The 22,819-nt window shown below is 37.0% G+C and overlaps 1 pseudogene across 1 annotated transcript; it reads left to right on the plus strand.

Moving 5' to 3' along the window:
- The first annotated feature begins 19,362 nt into the window (after positions 1-19,362).
- On the plus strand, positions 19,363-19,989 carry LOC308522846 (PRELI domain-containing protein 1, mitochondrial-like; annotated as a pseudogene). The gene has a single exon. The product of its transcript is annotated as a PRELI domain-containing protein 1, mitochondrial-like (transcript).
- The last annotated feature ends 2,830 nt before the right edge of the window (positions 19,990-22,819 follow it).

Raw genomic sequence — 22,819 nt, forward strand, 5'->3', positions numbered from 1 at the left:
GCTCAGTGGATAGAGTGTCAGCCTGCAGACTGAAGGGTCGCAGGTTTAATTTCGGTCAAGGGCATGTACCTTGGTTGCAGGCCCATCCCCAGGAGGGGGTGTGCAAGAGGCAGCTGATCGATGTTTCTCTCTCATCGATGTTTCTAAGTCTCTATCCCTCTCCCTTCCTCTCTGTAAAAAATCAATAAAATATATATTTTTTAAAAAGTAGAGGGACTTCTGAGGACCTTTTCCCTTCTGACATGATCCTGGTAGGACTGAACCACCATCCAGAGGGAAAACCATTTCTGATTAAAAACTCAACCTGGGCTGCCTTAGCTCCAGGAAAACTGAGTGAATTTGATCATCATAACAATGAGTTTAAGTCATTTTAACAGAATATTTTTCTTTCCTTTTTTTTTCCCCCAGTGGAGGGGAGCTGAAGGCTGGGAAATTAAAGGTAAAAATTACCCTTTTAGAAAGTATAATAGAGCATCATTTTACATTTTAAAATCAATCTGCAAGAGAGAGAGAGAGAGAGAGAGAGAGAGAGAGAGAGAGAGAGAGAGAGAGAGAAACATTACACCTACAAAATAATTAGAATCCCACTGCCTGTTTGAACTGTTACTTATTGTAGGTACAAAAAAGGACAATGCAATTCTTGCGGCAATAATGAAAGTTCACTTTTGGTGTGCCCTTTCTAAAGAAATTTCTGCCCTGGCTGGGTAGCTCAGTTGGTGTGGAGCATCATCCTCATACACCAAGGTTGCAGGTTTGATCCCTGGTCAGGGTACATGCATGAATCAACCAATGAATTCATGAATAAGTGGAACAATAAATCAATGTTTCTCTCTCTCTCTCTCTCTCTCTCTCTCTCTCTCTCTCAAATTTATAATAAAAACAATAGAAGATTCATTATATAAAAAAATTTCTAAGCATGTACTCTGGCAATCTAAAGGTAAAAATCAAGAAAGAAACTATAACTGAGTTAAGAATGAAATGAAACATACTGGAGTGACTTGTCTGTTGTAAGCCTAGAAGTACTGGATCAAATCAGATGTCAGTCAGTGGACTCTAAGAAGTAGACTTTCAAAAGAATGAGATAAATTCCAAATAACAGATGAAATAATTGGGAACTGGACATTCTTATGTTGAAGACTGCATATTTATTCTCTGACCCAGGGAAGTGTAGGACAAAGGAGAAATTCAAGGAAAATAAAGAATTATACTAAAAAGCCATGGTTAACAAAATAAAATAGGAATGATTTCAGGCCATTGAAGAAGTATGCCAAAAGCACATTTGTTTGATTGGAATTTAAGCAACTATTTTTCTCAGGTGGCCCTGGGTACACTGGGCCAGCGTGTTCTTCCTGGGGCAATAGTTACACAGCTGTAATCATGTAAATACAATTTATTGAGTTTCCAGAATCAACTTATATAATATTTAAATATGGTTACAAAAGAATATAAAATGGTATGGGTACTGCCATTGTAAAGATAAAAGCCATATATGACAGAATTTAGAAGGTAAATGTGAGGAAGATGAGGAAAAGTTGGAGAGCTAATATCTTCAACTGAAGCAGAGACTTCAGTTGAAGTTGATGGATCAAGTTGTATAGATAATTCTATTTAAAGTTGAAAAATCACGTAATGACTGAACTAAAATAATGAAATAACTAATACAATTAGAAACACTGTGAGGTGGCTAGTCAGGGGTATTTGAAATGAGCTAAATTCTTAATCATTCACAAGAAAATAAATGAAATTGTTTGATAAATCAAGAAATATCTGTGTATTATTGAATTAAAGGTATAACCACCAGAAGAATCACTAGAAGAACTACTAAATATGCTTGCTTTTCTGTATCAGGATTGGAAATGGTAAGAAATAATATTAAATATTATAAATTATGTAATACTACTTAATTGTTACCATGTCTATGCATTACTTTGTTAAAAATAAGGGAAACAATAAAAATTGGAATGTATTAAGTAGAAATGACATAGGAAGGCATTAGAATAAAGAAGATATTGTTATTATGAAGCATGACTCCTTCACTTCCAAATTACATAGAGGAAATAGATATGATGTAATAGTGAGACACTCTTAAATGGGACATTCAAAATTGATTCGTTCTAAAAGTAATACATTCACAAGTTATTCCTAATTGACAGAAAGAGCAAAGCTTCTCAAGAAACAAAATGACTTTCAATGGGGTGTTTCTGTTGAAGTCAGATTTTGAAAATCACAATTTCAAATGTTGAAAAGACAAACAGAATGAAGAATGACTATGAAAACATGGTCCAGCCTCCATCCTTAAGATTTTAGTGTAAGGAAAAACACATGACTTGTGATACAAATTTGAAATTAGAGCAAAGATGGCCTAAGCACAATCATTTGGGCAGATGGCATAATGCTGCTAAACTACCTGACTTGTTTTCCGTGTCCTTATTATTGTTAATGATATTTTTTAATCAAAGAGAAAGTCTTGCAATATAGAACAGTTTTAAAACTTTATTAAGAGAGATGAAACTCGATAAATGAGAGATATGGTAAAACAGCCTTAGGTACATAAAATGTGTAGAAGTAAAATATATTGAATGAACTTGCAAATACAAGTGAAGAAATGTTGTTGATGGAAAAAAAGAGTTTGGTGACTTTTGACCTTAGATGTACCAATGTTACCATAACGTTTTTCAAAAGAAGATAAAGAAAAAGTTCTGATATTAAATATTGCCAAATTTTATGTCATTTTCAGCAAAATGTTGCAAAGTACTTTGGAAAAGGTAATTTAATAACTCTCTTTAAACAAAGAAACTAGCCATCAATACAAACAAATAAACATGCCTACGGAAAAATCCTCATAGGCTAATTTTTAATGAGAGGATTATTGACTAAACCTGGAGAAGCTTACAAATACTGGAAAGTTACCTTGATTTTCAGTGATGCGTGTAATACACCCTCATATCCTGTGCACAAGATTGAAAAGTGATCACTGGATTATAGCCCAATGAGTTAAAATCATATCTATTTGAACATTTGTATTTCAAGGATGTTGATTAATGCATGGTGTCAGTTACTGAGGACAGCAATTTGGAAAATCAATAGTGGTACAAAACAGGGCACTCCAGTGTCCTTTTCACAATTTTGTCATTGGATTGAATAAGGAAGCTAAGCTGATTAAGTCTGCCAATGCCACAATATTCCTAGAAAAGGATGACATCAGAGGACCGAATAACTACTCACAAAGATCCCGCCATGCTCAGAAAATGAGCTAAAACAACATGAAACATAATAGGAATAAATGTTATAACCTCTTGTTAGAACTTTTTCCCATCAATTTTTTTATATCTCTTTTCCTCTATTTCATTTTATTTTTTCCCATCACCATTTATCCCCCATACCCTCTTAAGATCATCTGATCAAGTAGATTAGAAAAATATCATGGCAGTTTATGTTTAAAAAAAAAGAAAAAAGCTTAACATAAGCTCAATGTGAATCAAAAGTAGGCAGGCCTATCTAAAAATATAATGTAAGATGTAGTTTCGTTAACAGACATATAACTCTCCAATCTGGGAAACTGAGTCTTCTAGTTTTTACATCTAATTTCAGTCGATTACTGAAGGAGTAAAATTAATTCTGCTAGTGATATTTCAAGTTGTTGGCAAGAAGCTGGAGTATCTTCAGAGGAGGAGAAACAGTGTTGCAGGAACTGAAATCCTATTACACAAGAAATTGCTGAAAAAAACTCTTATCTCGAGAGAAACAAGATGGTGGCATAGGTTAACGCCGGAGTTTGCTGCCTTGAACAACTACTTCAAAAGTGAAACTGAAAGACGAACGGACATCACCCAGAACCACAGGAACGCTGGCTGAGTGGAAGTCCCACAACTAGGAGGAAAGAGAAATGCATACGGACACTCAGAGGAGGCGCAGTGCTGAAGTCAAATTCTGAGGTGCGGAGTGCGCAGAGCCGGCTGGCGGCTGAGGGCGCGGTTGGCGTTTTCAATCGGGAGGGAGTCGCAGACTCTGAGCTCCAGATACAGGCGAGTCTTTAGGGACCCAGACTCAAACGGGAGAAGCGGGACTGTCTGGCTTTGGTCAGAGCAAGTGCAGCTTTCTCTCCGAGCTTTGCAGCGGGTGCTGGGACTCAGAGAAGCAGAGCCCCTGGGGACAGGACTGAGAGCCACCATAACTGCTCTCTCCGGCCCACCCTGTTGATCCTGTGAGACCCGCCCTGCCCAAGCCCTGCACAGAGGCATTTGCCCGATAGCCTCAGGCAAAGGCTAGATTAGCACCTCCCTAGAGGACAGAAGTTCTCTCACTGCAGACACAGCTGATTCTCATAGCCACTTGGACTGGAGGTCAAACCCTCCCTGGTATTAGCTACAACAATCAAGGTTTAACTATAAGACTGCGCACAAAGACCACTAGGGGGTGCACCAAGGAAGCATAACAAAATGCGAAGACAAAGAAACAGGACAAAATTGTCAATGGAAGATATAGAGTTCAGAACCACACTTTTAAGGTCTCTCAAGAACTGTTTAGAAGCCGCCGATAAACTTAATGAGATCTACAAGAAAACTAATGAGACCCTCGATGTTATATTGGGGAACCAACTAGAAATTAAGCATACATGGACTGAAATAACGAATATTATACAGACTCCTGACAGCAGACCAGAGGAGCGCAAGAATCAAGTCAATGATTTGAAATGCGAGAAGCAAAAAACACCCAACCGGAAAAGCAAAATGAAAAAAGAATCCAAAAATGCGAGGATAGTGTAAGGAGCCTCTGGGACAGCTTCAAGCGTACCAACATCAGAATTATAGGGGTGCCAGAAGATGAGAGAGAGCAAGATATTGAAAACCTATTTGAAGAAATAATGACAGAAAACTTCCCCCACCTGGTGAAAGAAATGGACTTACAGGTCCAAGAAGCGCGGAGAACCCCAAACAAAAGGAATCCAAAGAGGACCACACCAAGACACATCATAATTAAAATGCCAAGAGCAAAAGATAAAGAGAGAATCTTAAAAACAGCAAGAGAAAGAAACTCAGTTACCTACAAGGGAATACCCATACGACTGTCAGCTGACTTCTCAACAGAAACTTTGCAGGCCAGAAGGGAGTGGCAAGAAATATTCAAAGTGATGAATACCAAGAACCTACAACCAAGATTACTTTATCCAGCAAAGCTATCATTCAGAATGGAAGGTCAGATAAAGACCTTCACAGATAAGGAAAAGCTAAAGGAGTTCATCACCACCAAACCAGGATTATATGAAATGCTGAAAGGTATCCTTTAAGCAGAGGAAGAGGAAGAAAAAGGTAAAGATACAAATTATGAACAACAAATATGCATCTATCAACAAGTGAATCTAAGAATCAAGTGAATAAATAATCTGATGAACAGAATGAACTGGTGATTATAATAGAATCAGGGACATAGAAAGGGAATGGACTGACTATTCTTGGGGGGGAAAAGGGTGTGGGAGATGCGGGAAGAGACTGGACAAAAATCATGCACCTATGGATGAGGACAGTGGGTGGGGAGTGAGGGCGGAGGGTGGGGCGGGAACTGGGAGGAGGAGAGTTATGGGGGGGGGAAAAAGAGGAACAAATGTAATAATCTGAACAATAAAGATTTAATTAAAAAAAAAAAGAAATTGCTGAAAGCATGGGAGCCTTTCCAAAAGATAGAGGACTTGTTCCTGTTGTATTTTCATGCCTAATAGAGTAGTCAGTAAATGCTTCTGAAAGATTAAATGTGTTGTATATAAAACAAAGCTTTGTTCAAGACCTACTACAGCCCTCTAGATCAAGAAGTCTTTTTTAACTTATATTTATGTCACATGTTAATTGTTTTTTACTTTTTGTCTTGCATTGCGATCAACTCTTTTGTGATGGCTCAAACACTGTATTGCCTTTGACTTAGGACGCTTGAAAGTAAGTCAAAACTCACCCAAAAGTATTGTTTTTAAACTATTTCAGTGAGGAAACTTTCTGGACAAGTGAAAATACGAAGAAACAGTTGTACCCTTGTCTGCATAATATTATTCAGAATTAGCTTCTCAGATTGGCCTTTAATTTAAATAAAGGCAATTGTTTGGTAGTTGGATTTTCATAATCCTGCTTGGTGATATAACCTTTAGATAACTATTTAGTAACTAGGACTCTGTTCCAAGTGATTCCCAGATGTAGCCACAAAAGCATGTGAATCCCATTATTTCTATTATTAAGCACAGACCTTGGCCCAACAGTGAAGTTCTCACTGTTTTCCAGGTGCTCTGCGGATGTACAGAGAGAGGCAATATGTTATTTTTGGCTGCCGTTGAGATCATATTTTGCTTGTTTATTTTGATGTTTTTCAACAAGGCAAAGAAGAGTGATTTTAGGGTAGAGGTGGCCATATGGTCCTCCTTTTCAAAATTCCTTCTGATATAAAAAGAATTTACTCTAATCATTGTGTGAATGTTGTCCAATCCTAAATGGAAATCATCTCAGTGATGGTAAGGTCCAAACATTCAACCTCCAGCTGTATGTGAATAATAGCCATGTTCTATATCCTTCCACTATCTAAAATCCCCTATCTGAAAAAAGAATGTGCCCTCATTTTGGATCAACCTCCTGTACACTTGATCATCAAATAATGATGTCATTATTTAACTAGTTTCATGAGCTGAAACCACAGAGGAATCTTCTACTATTTTCCCTTCTTTACTTCATACATATAATATGGGCATGATTTGTATCTTCAGATATGCTTATCATCTACTCTGCCACTGTGAAGGTCAGGCTCTCATTTCCTAGATTATTTTAAGAGCTCCCACATTGATCATATGTGTTCTTTTACAATCTAATCCCAACAAATACCACCAGTGTCCAGTACGTACGGCCATATTTTCCAGTTCCACAAAATTTACCACCATTCTCAGGAAACACCGCCCCCTTTCATAATTCCCTGCATTTCATCTATCTGTAGGACCCTTTTGTTTCTCTTGTGATTGCCCAGACAACTTTTAATTCTATGAACATACATTGGGAATTTATTACATGAAGAATAGTGTTTCAAATCTTGGAGGTGATCAAATCTGGAAGTTGGAATATCAGTTAGGAAACCATGGTTCTGGTCCAGATTGGGAAGATAAGGGTTGTCATATTGGAGGATTGAACAAAGGGAATGGGCGAATGGGATATTAGAGATCTACTTGGTCATTTGTGCACATTTTTTTATAAAGGGGAGTTGAAGTCTGAGGAAGGTCTGTACTAAGTTCTGAATTTAGTCAATTATAGGCAAATTTCTTCATCTTTACACATTCCTTCACATTAAGTGGCCTCTGTGATTCTGTACCTTTCAAAAACTTTGATTCAGTCTGAGGTTTTCTAGCTAGCTCAGGCTCCACATACACATTTTCTTCAAAATGCATGTGAATGAACACAAGAACCTAACCTGATTTTAACCGAGCTCTCATCTCCAGTCCCCACTGCTATAGGTGACAGTCATAGCATGAGAGAATGGTACACGGCATATAGTTGGCACTTCATATGCTATTACATAGATATTTCACTGAAAAAAATTGTATTGTATTAACAAACCCTTTGAATAGGATAATACTAAATTTCACTTTATGAACAGAAAAAGAGAACATTGATAAAGTGATTCTATTTTATCCTCCCCTCTTTTCCTTCGTGAACATGTGAGCTATTACTACCAACAGCAACAAAAGATTTTCTACAGCACTCACTACCATTGAGCATGTTCTTGTTAATAATTTAGAAACAGAAATTATCTCACAGTCTTAAATTCCTTAATTTGGGTATGCTGTTTTCTCTTTGTTTTGTAATCCCCTGGGGTACACAGTGCCTACATGGAAGTATTTAGCTAAGTTTATTTAAGCTTGAATAGCCAAATTGTCTACTAGGATCACCACATGTAATTGATGGAATCATTAAGTGCTGTTTCCAACATTGGTGCATGATTTATTTTGCATTAAAAACAATTGTATTAGTTGTTTTTATTTCATGAAAGTTGTTTTATTAACTTAAAAGCACAGAGAGCTATAATTTCTTTTTAATCTATAAATTGCTAAAATGCCCCATCAGAGCAAACATTAAAACAAACAAACAAAAAAACACAAAAATTTATATGTCTCTCAATACATAATTGCAATGTGTTCCATTTTCTACAAATTTAGGTTTATACATTTCTACTTAGGTTCTTTCTCATATGTGCTCAATCTGAGGCCCTTTTTACAACTCCTGACCTGCCTATCCAAGGCTACCATTGAAAGCACGGGTTGACTCTAAGCACATTCCCACCACTCCGTGTTCTGCCTTAGGAGATGATTTCTCGTCCTCTAGTCTAGGTTGTTACTAGGATCACTGTCTAGAGACAATTACTCTCGCTTTTTCCTGTTGTCTTCCTACTGGAAGGTCTCTTCTTTCATATGAGGAAGGTCATATGTGTCTCCACTGTAGTTTCCACTTCACCAGACCTCTTTATATTCCAGAAGCTCATCTTGGGTGAGTATATTACAAGTGAGTTCCCTGTCTACTGATAGGAGTGAATGGCAAGTTGTAGTTTATTTGCTTTTTCTGATACTTAACAACTGAAATTATATGAAATAATGGGAATTTTTATTATAAAATTTTTATATGTAATTCATATCTACAATAATAAAAATGTAGTATGCTAATTAGACCGGACAGCTGAATGACCTCATGTAAAGTTAACAGATTTGGGATAATATATTAATGCTACCATTTAACCTGTTGAGTTCAATTCCATTTTTAAAAAATAATCCTTTTTTCAGACTTATTACTACCAGTTCCTGTGTGCAGTATTCTAGGAGATCAAAATATAAAGGAAGAAAGTAAAGAATAAATTAAGTAAAGAGTGATGCAGGATCAAGTATAATGAAAATTTCTGTATAAAGTCCTCTGTGCACCATCTACAAGATCACCACAAAATGAATAATGAACCTATATATGAGCTAAAACTATAAAATTCTTAGAGGCAAGCATATGTGTGAATATTTGTATAGTTGGATTAGGCAATGGCTTCTTAGCTATGTGTTCAAAAGCAAAGCAACCAAAAAAAATACAGATAAATTGGACTTGCTCAAAACTAAAAGCTTTTGTGCTTCATAGGACACTCTCAAGAAAGTACAAAAACAACCTACAGATCAGAAAAAATATTTATAAATAATATATCTAATAAGCATCCAGTATTCAGCATGAATAAAGAACTCAAAACTCAACAATAGAAAGACCAAAAAAAAAAAAAAAAACTAAACTAAAAATAGGCAAAGAATTTGAATAGACATTCCTCCAAAGAAGGTAGACAAATGGACAATAAGCACATGGAAAGTTGTTCAACGTCATTACTTATTAAGAAATGCAAATCAAAACCACAATGAGGTACCATTTCACACCTATTGGGATGGCTGTAATTAAAAAGACAAAAAATGAGTAGTGTTGACAAAGATGTAGGGAAATCAGAACCATTACACTACTGGTGGGACTATAAAATAGTACAGCTACTTTGGAAAACTGGCAGTTCTTCAAAAAGTTAAACATAGAGTTAGTATATGACCCCGCAAAACAATTTTAGTTATATACCCAAGAAAATAGAAAACATCTGTTCACATAAAAAGTTGTACATACGTGTATGTAGCAACATTATTCAGAATAGTCAGAGAAGTTGAAATAACACAAATGCTCACTGACTGATGAAAGAATAAACAACATTTGGTATATCCAAATAATGGAAAAATGCACAAAAAGGAATGAAGTAATAATAGATGCTAACATGGATAGATATTTATAACATTATATTAAGTAAAAGAAGCCAGACACAAAAGACCACAAATTACATGATTTCACTTATATGAATTGTCTACAATAGGCAGAGAGAGAAAGCTGATAAATTTCTAGGGTCTGGGAAAGCGAAGAATAAAATATGACTACTAATAGACACAGGATTTATCTTTTTTAAGGTGACAAAAATATTCTGGAATTAAAATAGTTGTGATGGTTTTACCACTTGGTGAGTATAGTAAAAACTACTGAAGTATATAATAAAGTATACTGGATTGTATACTTTAATAGGGTGAATTTTATTATTGTAAATTATATCCCAATTTTTAAAAATATCCTATATGAACACAATTTTAAGAGCAAAGAATTCTGTCTGGATAGATTAGAAAAAGCAAAAAAAAAAAGAGTTGTATTTGATATAACTTTAGCATCATCAGAAAATATGCCAGATTATGATGTAGTAAGACAAGTATATGAAGGAAGAGAATTGCAAATCCTTTACCATCTGAGTGGGTGTGTATTCAGGTATGAAATATTTATTATTTTTTAACATTTTAAAGTAAAAAATCTCTTCTTTAGGTTTTCATTATAAAAGGGAAATGTATACAATGTATAAGTAAAACAAGAGTTTTAAATTTTTCTATAACTTGTCTTATAATGGTTTATAAAATTTGGGATTTTTAAATTTTTCTGTTTAACTATTTGAAATAATTTGGCATATACTATTTTATATTCTGAGTTTTCAATAAGTACTTTTACAAGCATTTTTCCATTTGATTCCCATATAATATAACTTCCTCAAAAATATACTTGTTATTTGCTACATTCATCAGAATCTTCCCTAACTTTGGACATTTAAGATGTTTCTAATATTTCAAAAACATAAATGATACTCTATGACTATGTATATTTGCCCAAAGTTTAAGGATAGTTTTCCTCTGTGTAATGATGAGAAAACTATTTTTACTTATAAATAGTGCCATGTTCCTTTGCTCTGTGATAATGAAAAATTTCACTGATAAAGTTTCTATGCTGCATGTCTTCCCTCTCAGCCAGCAGCTTATCAAATTCAGCTCATCTGCCAAGCAGTTAGGCAAAATTTAACAGCTCTATTTGTCTGGGTGAATACAGCAATGTCATTTTACCCTTTGACTTTTTTATGGCTAAAAAGTAAAATGAATATGTTTCTTGTTATTGAAATCATTTTCATGACTCTACATTCTATCAAAAGGATAGCCCACAACTATAAACCTCTTCCTCAGAAAAGGGCTGGTTTCCATCTTGTGGAAATTAAAAAGTAATAACAATTCAATAGAGTAATCATGAGATAACAATAACTTTTATTTTGTAAGGCTTCCAATAGAAATTAGCTAAAGAAACTGGCTCTTTGTATCTCAGCTCTAACTGATATGTAACTTGTGACTTGTTTGCATAGAAAGGAGTGAGAGTGATGTTAGGTGACTTCAGATGCTACATCATAAAAAATGTATGTTTTCTCTTTTTAAATGGATATTCATATTTGAACACTGAGACACAATGTAAGAAATCTGACTCATTTTGAGACTACTATATTGCAAAGACCAAATCTCTGCTTCCTCAACAACCCAGCATAGTTCCCAGCCAATGGCCAGCACCTACTGTCAGCCATGGGAGTGGCGACCTTGGGTGCCCACTCAAGTCAACCTTCCTATGACTGCAGCCATTATCTGACTGTATGAGAAACCACAAAGGAAGAAGTTCCCAGCTGATCCTAAACAGTAATTATTACTCCCATATATTTATTGATTGTATGCACACAAATTATGTATTGTATTTCATATTCTTCATTGCCATTTGAAGTTATTTTATCCTAGAATATCCAAGTGTTCTATCCTCTTCGTAGTTTTCATCTTTTAATTTGAAAAACTTTTTTATGCCTATTAGGTAGCTTTCTTGCCCTCTTGGCCGAGCCCTTCCTCTGATTCCGTAGACCAGTGGTTATCATGCATGGCAAGCTTAGGAAACTTGACTTCAGCTCAGCAAATACTTTTCTTCCATTGAATAAGTGGTCCTTAAGATTTTTGCATTAACTAAGATTTTCCTAATTGTACATAGAGATTGATGGTCTACGACATATCTACGATCATGGGTATCCCATTCCAAATGTACTCCCCAAGAAGTGTTCAGGATTGAACACAGGAGGCAGAGGTGCAGCATCTCATATGCTCACTGGCAAAAGTACTTTCACCACAGACACAGGCAAATGGGAAGTTTTCATGGTCTCATGACTGTATTGCTGGAAATACAACTTGGGAAATCCCTTGAACTAGCTCCATTATCTAGGCTCTGAATGTGAATCATCAGGATCCATAAGGAGTTGGTGGGATGTCATTGTTAGGGTCGCCAAAGGAGGTATGCATGAGGATGAAAGAGGTAAAGAATTATGAATGTATTAGGTCATCTGGATACCAGATGGTTGACCCCCAAAATGGTGCCAGCACCCAGGGACGAGGAGTCAGAGATTTTTTTTTTTAATATATTTTATTGATTTTTCACAGAGAGGAAGGGAGAGAGATAGAGAGTTAGAAACATCAATGAGAGAGAAACATCGATCAGCTGCCTCCTGTAAATCTTCCACTGGGGATGTGCCCACAACCCAGGTACATGCCCGTGACCGGAATTGAACCCGGGACCTTTCAGTCCGCAGGCCGACGCTCTATCCACTGAGCCAAACCGGTTTTGGCGAGGAGTCAGAGATTTTAAAGGACTCTAGGCAGGCTTTTACTGGGCAGAGAATTCTCTTGGCATTCTGGGTCCTGGGAAGGTCTGCAGGACAAGGATAATAGTCTTAGCAAGTGAAATGTGGTCTTAGCAAGTGGAATGTGGTCTTAGCAAGTGGAATGTAGTCCAAGGGGAAGGGAATGTGGGTTGTGAAGTGGTCTAAACGTCAGTTCCCAGGGGAGAGGATATCAATTCAATTATTTGGATTCAATTATTTGATCAGACCTAACCATCACTAGTAACTGATTTTAGATTAACTGTGAGGTATAGCCCTGAATTTTTAAAACATATGTTTTTATTGATTTCAGCGAGAGGAAGGGAGAGCGAGAGAAAGATGGAAACATCAATGATGAGAGAGAATCATTGATCAGCTGCCTCCTGCACACTCCCCACTGGGGATCGAGAAAGGCAACCAGGGCATGTGCCTTGACTGGGAATCAACCATGACCTCCTGGTTCATGGTTTGACGCTCAACCACTGAGTCACACCATCCAGGCATATTTGTGAAATATTTGACATTTGTTTTTTATCTGTGTTCTTTCCCATTCTCACATTCTTCACACTTTCCTCTCAAATATTCAGTTAAAATATTAGACCTTACTCCTTCCTAAACAAAGTTTATTTTCAAGGGACTTGATTCATACCAAATTACAAATAATAATACAAAATAAGAATACTATGCCCTTCTTAGGATTATTTAGGTTTTAATAAGGAGTCGTACCATATAGGAAAAAAGCAAAGCTTTTCCTATAGTGTCATGGGAGTGAGTTGACTTTTTAACATCTCCAAAATGGCTTCACACAAGCAGTTGCTCACCCGATCTTAAAGTCAGCTGTGGCTAAGAGCAAACTTTCAGGGCAGTCAATTACTTGGTAAGAAATGCTTACTCTTCTTGTATATCTCAAAACAGCATTTTAGAGAGGAAAAATGATAACAATTTAAATATTCACTATGGGTCTGAAATGCTTTACTTATTTATATAATTATAAATATTTTATAGAAAAAAGCAGCTTTAGTATGTATATATTCAAATACTTTATGTAAATTATTTTTCATAATGCATATCTTTTTTCTGATTTTTAAACACTCATTATTAACATGGAGATGTAGAAAATCAGTTTTTTTTAGCTGGAAGCAATTCTTTCAAATCTTTAGCATTTCCAAAATTTATTCATGATTCAAAGTCCCAATGAAATTATCATAACTTTGAACTCAGAACAAACTTAGGCTAATTATTTTTATATTTTAATTACAAATAATCATTTGTAATCTATTCATTACATTACTTCTTCCTAAACACCAATATTCCCATTATCTTTAATCAATTTTTAGCTGTATGTGTGCTCAGCCTATATATGTGCTACTCTATGTTTTATTACTTTTTATTAAAATGTATGTATTTAAAATAATTTTGTATTACTGTTATGCATTTAAAATGATCTCACTTGCCATAAATAGAATAATTACAAATGTAAAGATGATTAAAATCAAGTTTTTATGTTAAAGAATATATATGTAATGCTAAATCTACTCAATGTGCAAAATTGCATACCTACAATTATTACATTACTAAATGAGAAAAAGGATAATATTTTTGATTAGTCATTGATAGGAGAAAATTTTGGCTTAGCATAAAGTGAAGATGATGTTGCTAAGTTTTACTTTTTAAAATTTTTAAAGAAGCAAAATTTCCACATGATAAGAAAACAAATTAAACAATTACTTATTCCTCCGATATAGTCAGGTACTGAGGATTAATTACCAAAAAGATATGTGACCTTTGTTAGACATATTTCAAATTGCCATCTGAAGTAAGCAACAGAATGAATGGATCTAGTTATATTAGTGCTTTGCCCACATATGACAAGAAAAATATTTATTTTCAACTTACCAGTGCCTTCGGACTAGGAAAAAATGTTTAGTAAGAACTTCTTTGAAATATTTTAAGTGCCTTTTTATAATAATCCAAGTGGTTTATAACAAACATTTCAAAAAGTACATAAGCAGTAAGCAGTTCAGACAACAAGAAGACATCAATCAGATCAAGAATATATGCATATTTCTAATTATGTGATGCTTAGATTCTTTTAGGCTTAGATTCTTTTAGGCTTAATATTTGCACAAACTTAACTTGTAAGGAAACTGGTTTTATTAGAGAGCTCACACTATCCTTGGCTTGCACTTCACTGACCCCTTGAAATTTAACCATGTGACTTGCTTTGGTGACTGGAATGATGGGGGTCACTTCATGGTGGAAGCTTCTAAGAGCCATTGCACCACATAGTTATTACAATATTATCCTGTATTATAAAAGGCTAATATGCAAATTTCCCCCTCAGGAGTTCGACTGCTCACTATGACATGTGCTGACCATCAGGGGGTGGTGCGGCAGAAAGGAAGACCCCAGCCGGCAGCTGGAAGGCCCCAATCAGCTCTGATCACTGATAAGGCTAGGGACCCTACCCATGCTCAAATTTCATGCACCAGGCCTCTAGTCTATAATAATAAAAGTGTGATATGCTAATTAAACCAGACACCCTTCCTGATGAAGCTGGGGCTGCAGTCGTGGGATCAAGGAAGCCGAGGCTGTGAGGGAGGGATCCATGCATCGTACACGGCTGCAAAGGCTTACTCTTGGGCCTCTAATGAGCTATATTCCCTACCACTTCATAAGGTATATAAATGTCCAATCACTGTGTTGTACACCTGAAACTAATATAATATTGTATGTCAACTGTAATTGAAAAAATAAATTTTAAAAGTGTGAAAAAAAAAGCCAGTGCACAGTTCCTTATATTTCCTTGCCCCAGCTGTGGTAATTCCAAATGTTTCAATGGTGGCAATGTGTCACAACAGGTTCTATAATGAAGGCCACCATTGTGGAGAAGAGCTCCAGCCAAACTGAGCACACACACTCATGTTTTGTAAGTCAAAGAATATGTGGGGTTTATTGCCACAGCTTAATCTAGCCCACTCTGATTAATACAAACACAGATTTTTCAAATGAGCAGATATATGTAGAAAATGAAATTGACTTGTAAATTCCTGCACTTAAATCTTATTAACTATTTCTTCCAGAGGAACTTGATGCCCTAATTACCTCACAAAACATGGAAGACTTTCTGAGTGAAAGTCAACATGCTTCAGTCTGAAATAGCAGTTATTTGTGAATATTCCCCATCTCTTCAAAGACAGTCAAGAATTTGGAGGCCTACCCTTAATATAAATCACAATTTTGACAGATTTAAAAATATTTTTTTCTAAATAATTGTGTATTCCCAGTAGAACAAAAACAACTCCTTAGAATTCAACACAGAATGTAATTTGCTTCCATTATAACAGCTTAAATGCCTAGAGCACATTTTCTTTTCTTTTTTTAATATATTTTATTGATTTTTTACAGAGAGGAAGGGAGAGAGATAGTTAGAAGCATCGATGAGAGAGAAACATCGATTCAGCTGCCTCCTGCACACCCCCTACTGGGGATGTGACCGCAACCAAGGTACATGCTCTTGGCCGGAATCGAACCTGGGACCCCTTAGTCTGCAGGCCGACGCTCTATCCACTGAGCCAAACCAGTTAGGGCTAAAGCACATTTTCTTAGTCTAAGATCAAATGCCTCTCTAGTGTCAATGCTTAGCCCAATATATCATATTTAGTCTATGTTAATGTTTGGGATGAAGTTGTCAATTCATTTGGAAATCTCTGATCATAGCTTATCTCAGGCTTCTTATACTTTGTCAAGGGGCAAAATAAATCTATTGGTATTTTCAACTTTTTTTTTAAATATATTTTATTGATTTTTCACAGAGAGGAAGGGAGAGAGATAGAGTTAGAAACATCGATGAGACAGGAACATCGATCAGCTGCCTCTTGCACATCCCCCACGGGGGATGTGCCCGCAACCCAGGTACATACCCTTGACCGGAATCGAACCCGGGACCTCTCAGTCCGCAGGCTGACGCTCTATCCACTGAGCCAAACCGGTTTCGGCTATTTTCAACTTTTTTTTCTGAAATATCCACAACTAAATCTAAGTTACTTACATGCCTTTTCTATCCACATTATCTCAGGCAGTGGTTTTGTTGATTTTTATTATATAACTTTGGTTCCCTTGCTTCCACCCTCCATCATGATTTCTATACTAGCTTTTCAGACCTCATTAATGATACCTTCAGGTCCTTCCAATACCACATTTTTTTTGCTATTGAAGTATCACTTTTGATACCAATTTTTGTTGGGTTATCTATTACACTGTAATAACTCAGTGTCTTTAAAAAAATCGATTTTACTATTTCTCATATTCAAGAAGAATTGACCCGTGCTGAATGGTTCTTCTGCTAGTTGTATTCAGCATCTCTTTTGTGGCTACAGTTAGATGGTGCTGAGGTTGTAATCTTCAATATTTTTTAATTCATGTGACTGGTGCCTCAGCAGAGATAGATGGAAGTCTTGGCTCAGTGGTGCCATTGGGATGGTGAGCCTCTTTTCCATCACTTGTATTTTCCACGTGGTCTTGACACATAATCTCCTAGCAAAACCAGGTGCATGAATTGGCTCAGATTTTTCTAAATAACAAACCATTGAAGGGGTCAGGTCTCCTTAAATATTAGGTATGGAAATGACACAACATCACTTCTGCCATATCCCATTGGTTAAAGCAGAATCAATGTGGCAGGCTACTAAACCATGGCTTGAAAACAGAAAGAAATGGCTCACTGAGGATCCTTTTATAGACTAGCTACCACATATGTTAACATAAATGTGTTACTATTAGACATTGTTGGTCTCTGAACTGCCTGAAATAATATTTTGTCCTACTAGGGGTATGCCATCCACTTTTTGAGAAACATTGGCCTAGCTTTGTCATCATTATTTGTTGAGATTACTAAATGATAAACATTTAGAGCAATTTAAATAGTACAATGTAGCATGAAAGTATTTAACTGCCTTTTCAAAGATTTTGTCGTTATGAATGAATTGCTTTTATCTCTTTTGAATTAATGTACTACAGACCCTTCATATTCTAGTCACAATAGAGTAGTTTCCTGCAAGCAATGCGATAAAAAATGATTTAGACAGATTGTCAAAGCCTTGCTTAGGAGAGTTCAAAGGCACTTAATAATCTGAACAAATAAGTCTGTGATATCTACTGGTTAAGAATAAAGTAGAAAATATATACTACAATGATTTATTTTTAACAAAATAACATGCTTCTTTACACAGCTAAAAAATGTTATGAAATTGCCTGAAGCCTTTTTATTTGGCTGTTTGAAGTAAAATATCATTTTAAAATGAGCTTTACAGACTACAACAAATAAATCAGGTAGTTGAATGCCAATATTTGTAATATGTCTTCAAAACACAGAATTAAGTTTCACCAAAAGTGAATTTTTTGTAGAGGTGTCAAGTAAACTATTACTGTTGCAAAATTCTCCTATTGATCAGCTATTGGCAATATTACCTACATATTATCCTTACTACTTATAGGAAATGCTATGAGAAAGAGATAAGTTGAAGAAGGAACTGCTAAGCCAAAAGGAATGAGAATTTGATGATTAGGAAACTTCTATTCAGATAACTTGCTCTGGAAACAGAGCCAAGGGTATGCTGGTTAAGTTTTTGGTGAAGAGATTAGGCATGCAACTCACAGACCAGTCAACCATGTCAGTAAAAACTCTGTCAGCTTGGAGCAAGAGGGAAGAGACACGTGAAAGTGAAGAAATGCCATGTGAGGACACAGATCACATAAGCCTGTGACAACAGAGGCTGGGGTTACACAGACACAAGTCCAGAAACACCAAGGCTTGCTGGCAACCATGAGAAGTTGGAAGGGAAAACAGGGTCCTGCCCACACCTTGATTTTATACTGTCGCTATCAGAACTTTGAGAAAATAAATTTCTATTGTTTCAAGCCACCTGGTTTGTAGTCATTTGTTATAGCAACCCTCGGAAATAAATGCAGGGGGTCTGATGATGATAAAGAAATCTGAATTCTTTAGAAAAATAGACAAAAGCCTTCACATACGAATATCCAGTAGGCTATCAGACAATAATCTCACCTAAGAAAATTAAGATAAAATCTCACAGAATCAAGAGAAAATTTTGTATTATTCCTTTAGAATTGTAGCAGACAATAAAAATACTAAAAATATATTTTAATTTAATTTTAAAACTTTTTCAAAATGTTAACTCCTACCACACAGGATACACTCTGTCTATTCTGTTCTGTTCTGTTTATTCTATTCTATCCCATTGCATTCTGTTCCATTCTATTCCTGTGATGTCATAAAAGAGGGCAGTGACTGGCTGTGAAGGACCTTGGAAGTGATCTCCTTGTGAGCTATGAAGGTTACCATGGACACGGTGTAGTACAGAAAATCACAGGGGGAGAAAAAGAAAATGATGAGAGCCAAGAATACTTTCTTCACTTAAAGTATATATTTCTGAAAGATAATTATTAACTTGTAATTTTCTTACTGAGTTTTCTTTGTCTCAAACTATGATCTTTTTAAATGTCAAAGTCCCTCCTAATAAAAGCAACAAAGGAAGATCTTGATGTAATTATTATGAACAGTTATTCCCATTTCATTCCCATTTTGATCCTTTCTGTCAATTTGCAAAGACCTGTAAAGTTAATAAAAAATGGTTAGAAGACAGAACTCTTCATGGCGGCGGCGGCGGTGGGGATGCCCTGATGAGCTGCATGCCTGGCAGGCCCTGGAACCCCACTGGCCTCCCCCTGCCCAGGTGCTCTGCACCCTGATGCTGCGAGGGTGCTGATCCAGCTCTGGCCTCAATGATGGTGAAATATCTCTTGGGCCAGAGCGTGCTCAGGAGTGCCTGGGACCAAGTGCTCCCTGGCCGAATCCCTTGGCAAACATGTCTTGACAGAAGACATAGAGCACCAGGAGGGGACCCCTGATTAGAAGCTCCTGCCCCGAATCTCCTGACCAAGACCAACAGGATGCCCTGCTGGCAGAACAACTGATTCCTGCCAATGTTGCTCACTCGGCGTACATCCTGAGGGGTTCTATTGTGGACCCACAGAACCAGACCGTGACCACTGTCCCCTGGAACATCAGCCACGCCTGGCTGGTGGTGGGGGAGGAGCGATGTGTTTACTGCGTGAATTTTGTAACAGCGACCACACGGCCATCCATGGGGAAGCTTGGGGCACTTCTAGCTTGTTTGGCCACTCCAAAGCTGTCCAGGAATTTGGAATCGCCCGGTTCCAAAGCAATGTGACCAAGAAAGATAATGAAAGGTTTGGAATATATTTTGGCCAAGCTGCAAGGTGAGGCCCCTTCCAAACCCCTTGTTGAGACAGCCAAGGAGAAGTCAAAGGAGATGGCACTGGCAGCTAAGGTGAAGGCCAAGGACCTTGCCAGCAGGGCAGCCAGCGAGCCAGCAGCAGCAGTTTGTGTAGCCAGCCCAGGCCCTGGTGACGCATACCAGACCATCCGGCTGCACTCCCTCCATCCTCCCCTCTGTACTTTATTACTAAAAGTCAGCTTCCGGCCCTACCTACTGTCTGGGTGGTGGGTTGGGCTGGTGTCTGTCTGGCATCTACAGTGCACCAGGCATGTTACCCACATCTGGGCCAAACCGGCTTCTTCCCACATCAAGTAGCTGAGGATAGAGGCAGAGCGAAGCTGTGACTTGCCAGGAGTCACAGTGTGCAGGCAAAGGGTACGAGACTGTAAGCTCCACCAGGGCAGGGACTTTTGTTTTGTTCTCTGCTGCATCCCAAGTCCCTGGAACAATATCTAGCACATAACAGACACTCAATAAGTACCTGCTGAATTCAATCAGCTCCTCCCCCCCCCCACCCCCCAGAACGGTTTGAAGACAAATGGGCTGTGCTCTGGAATAAAAATCTTGCCCCTTCAATGTTATATAATTTGTTATGATAGAAATACAATAATCTTGTTTTTGAAGAAATTATTTTTACTGGTCATTCATCTCTATTTTTAAATACTTGTGTATCTTTATATTTTCATTTATTTTATAGATTAATATTAATACGAAATTCTGAAATAAATGTGTATTACATATATGTCATAGTAGTCACAAATTTACTTTTCTACCCAGAGACACTGGAAGGGGACATTTTTATGTTTTAGGGGCATGCTGTGCGTATGCAATAGAAGATAAATAAGGCCGCAGAGCAGAGGCCCACAAAGAAAAACTAGCACATCAGTTGAACAGAAAATATATTTGTCAGGGTTCAATCAGAGAAGCAGAACCAGCAAATGAATGTGTGTGTGTGTGTGTGTGTGTGTGTGTGTGTGTGTGTGTGTGTGTGAATTTGTTTCAGGGGATTGGCTTATATAACTAGCAAAGCTGGTAAGACTGATGTCTTCTAATTGATGCTAGATATGCGGTTGACTGGACAGAGTAAAAGTAAGTGCAAGTGCACATGGGGAAGACCAAAGCAGGATGGAATCCAAAAGCCTGAGGCAGAAACCACATGAATGGACGGAATCCATGTCTTGTTTCCTCTGGCCTCGGTAATGCCCTTCATTATAAAGCTAGACACAGACAGACAGTGCAGGGGTCAGAAAGCTAAAGGCTGTTCCAGGGAAAGGTGGAACGCTTACAGGTTCAGCTACTGCTTTAGGCCTACGTGGTGAGTTAGTAGATCTGCAAAATGTGAACTACAAAACGCTGCTGGTAACCTTCTGACTCCCAAATAGCACAAGGAGATACCTTGCAGCCTATCTTGTGCCTCAGTTGATCTTTCCAGGCATGGGTAGATATCTATCCTCTGTATTACCTTAGGCCTTTGTAAATTATAATGGTTTCCATGCATTAAACACTCCCTGTGCAGCAGGCACATGTGTTGTCTCATGTAAACCTCTATAATTTCTTGTGAGGTAAGATATGTCTAGGATCATGCTGATGCTCTGAACCTCCAAACCATGCCCATCTTTCATACAGCACATATGTGAATATACTCTGATTATTTCTATCCACACGTGTCTATCTTTCCCAGTACCCTGGAAACTCCTTAAAGGCAAAGCATCATCTTTTTTATTTTATTTTCTCAAGTCAGTTTATATTTTTTCTTTTTGTACTTTACTCACTCTATAGGAACTTGGGTTACCAGTTTTGCTTTTGTTTTTCTTTGTATAAACAGACAATAAAATCTCCTTTTAGGGTAACATCAATAAATTGTAATCAAATACTTCTTGGGGGGGGGGGCAGTGATTTTTAGGCAAATAATGTATAAAAGCTTCAAGCAATTTCCAGAACCTTAACAGATTTTTTAATTACCTAAAAACCTTCATCAGTTCTTTGGAGTGATAAAGTACTGCCATGACCTGGTACAAAAAACGTTCAGCAGCATTCCGGGGGGAAGTGACTGCTGTCAGGCACCAGGGAAGTGCTCACAAGGTCATTTCTCTTCACCTTGCAAACAACAGCAAAAAGAAAATGAATGTTTTGGTATGACCAGGTGATAAAAATAACATTTAAAGGCATCGATAAGAGAGAAATATTGAATAAGGAAAGAAAAACAAAACAAAGTAGTACCCATATTAGGAAAGGGGTCTTCATTAGAGGATTTTACTGACAGCACCCTCAGGGCCCTAAGCACATTATTGGGAGAGATGTCATTAGACCTAATTTTAAAATAGAGCATCTATTAGCATTGCTGGAGAAAATTTTTGAAAATAGGAAACAGTAAAAAAAAATGGTTTTATATCTAGGTAAGCAGAAGGTTTTTATCACTTATTCTTGACTTCCACCTTTAACAGTATAAAGTGTACGATTCCAAAGGCATTTTGAGCTCTTCTTAAGAGGAGGCACGCTGAGAGTACTCAGACATGCAGGGGTGAATAAGTCACCATACTGAGATGACACTATGATGGGTGCACCTACAAGAAATGAGGTGACTGCAATTTACAATAGCTAAGATCTGGAAACAGCCTATGTGTCCATCAGTAGACGAGTGGATAAAAATCTGTGGTACATTTACACCATAGAATACTATGCAGCTGTAAAAAAAAAAAAAAGAAGAAGAAGAAGAAGAATTTCTTTACCTTTTGAGACAACATGGAGGGACCTGGAGAATATTATGCTAAGAGAAATAAGCCATTCAGAGAAAGATAAGTATCACATGATCTCACTCATCTGTGGAATCTAATGAACAAAATAAACTGATGAACAAAATTGAAACAGAGACATGGATACATAGAACAATCGGACAGCTGTCAGAGGGAAGGGAGATTGGGGAATAGGACAAAGAAGGTGGA

The sequence above is a fragment of the Myotis nattereri genome (genome assembly GCF_964212035.1).
Source record: "Myotis nattereri genome assembly, chromosome: 8".
NCBI classification, from domain to species: Eukaryota; Metazoa; Chordata; class Mammalia; order Chiroptera; family Vespertilionidae; genus Myotis; species Myotis nattereri.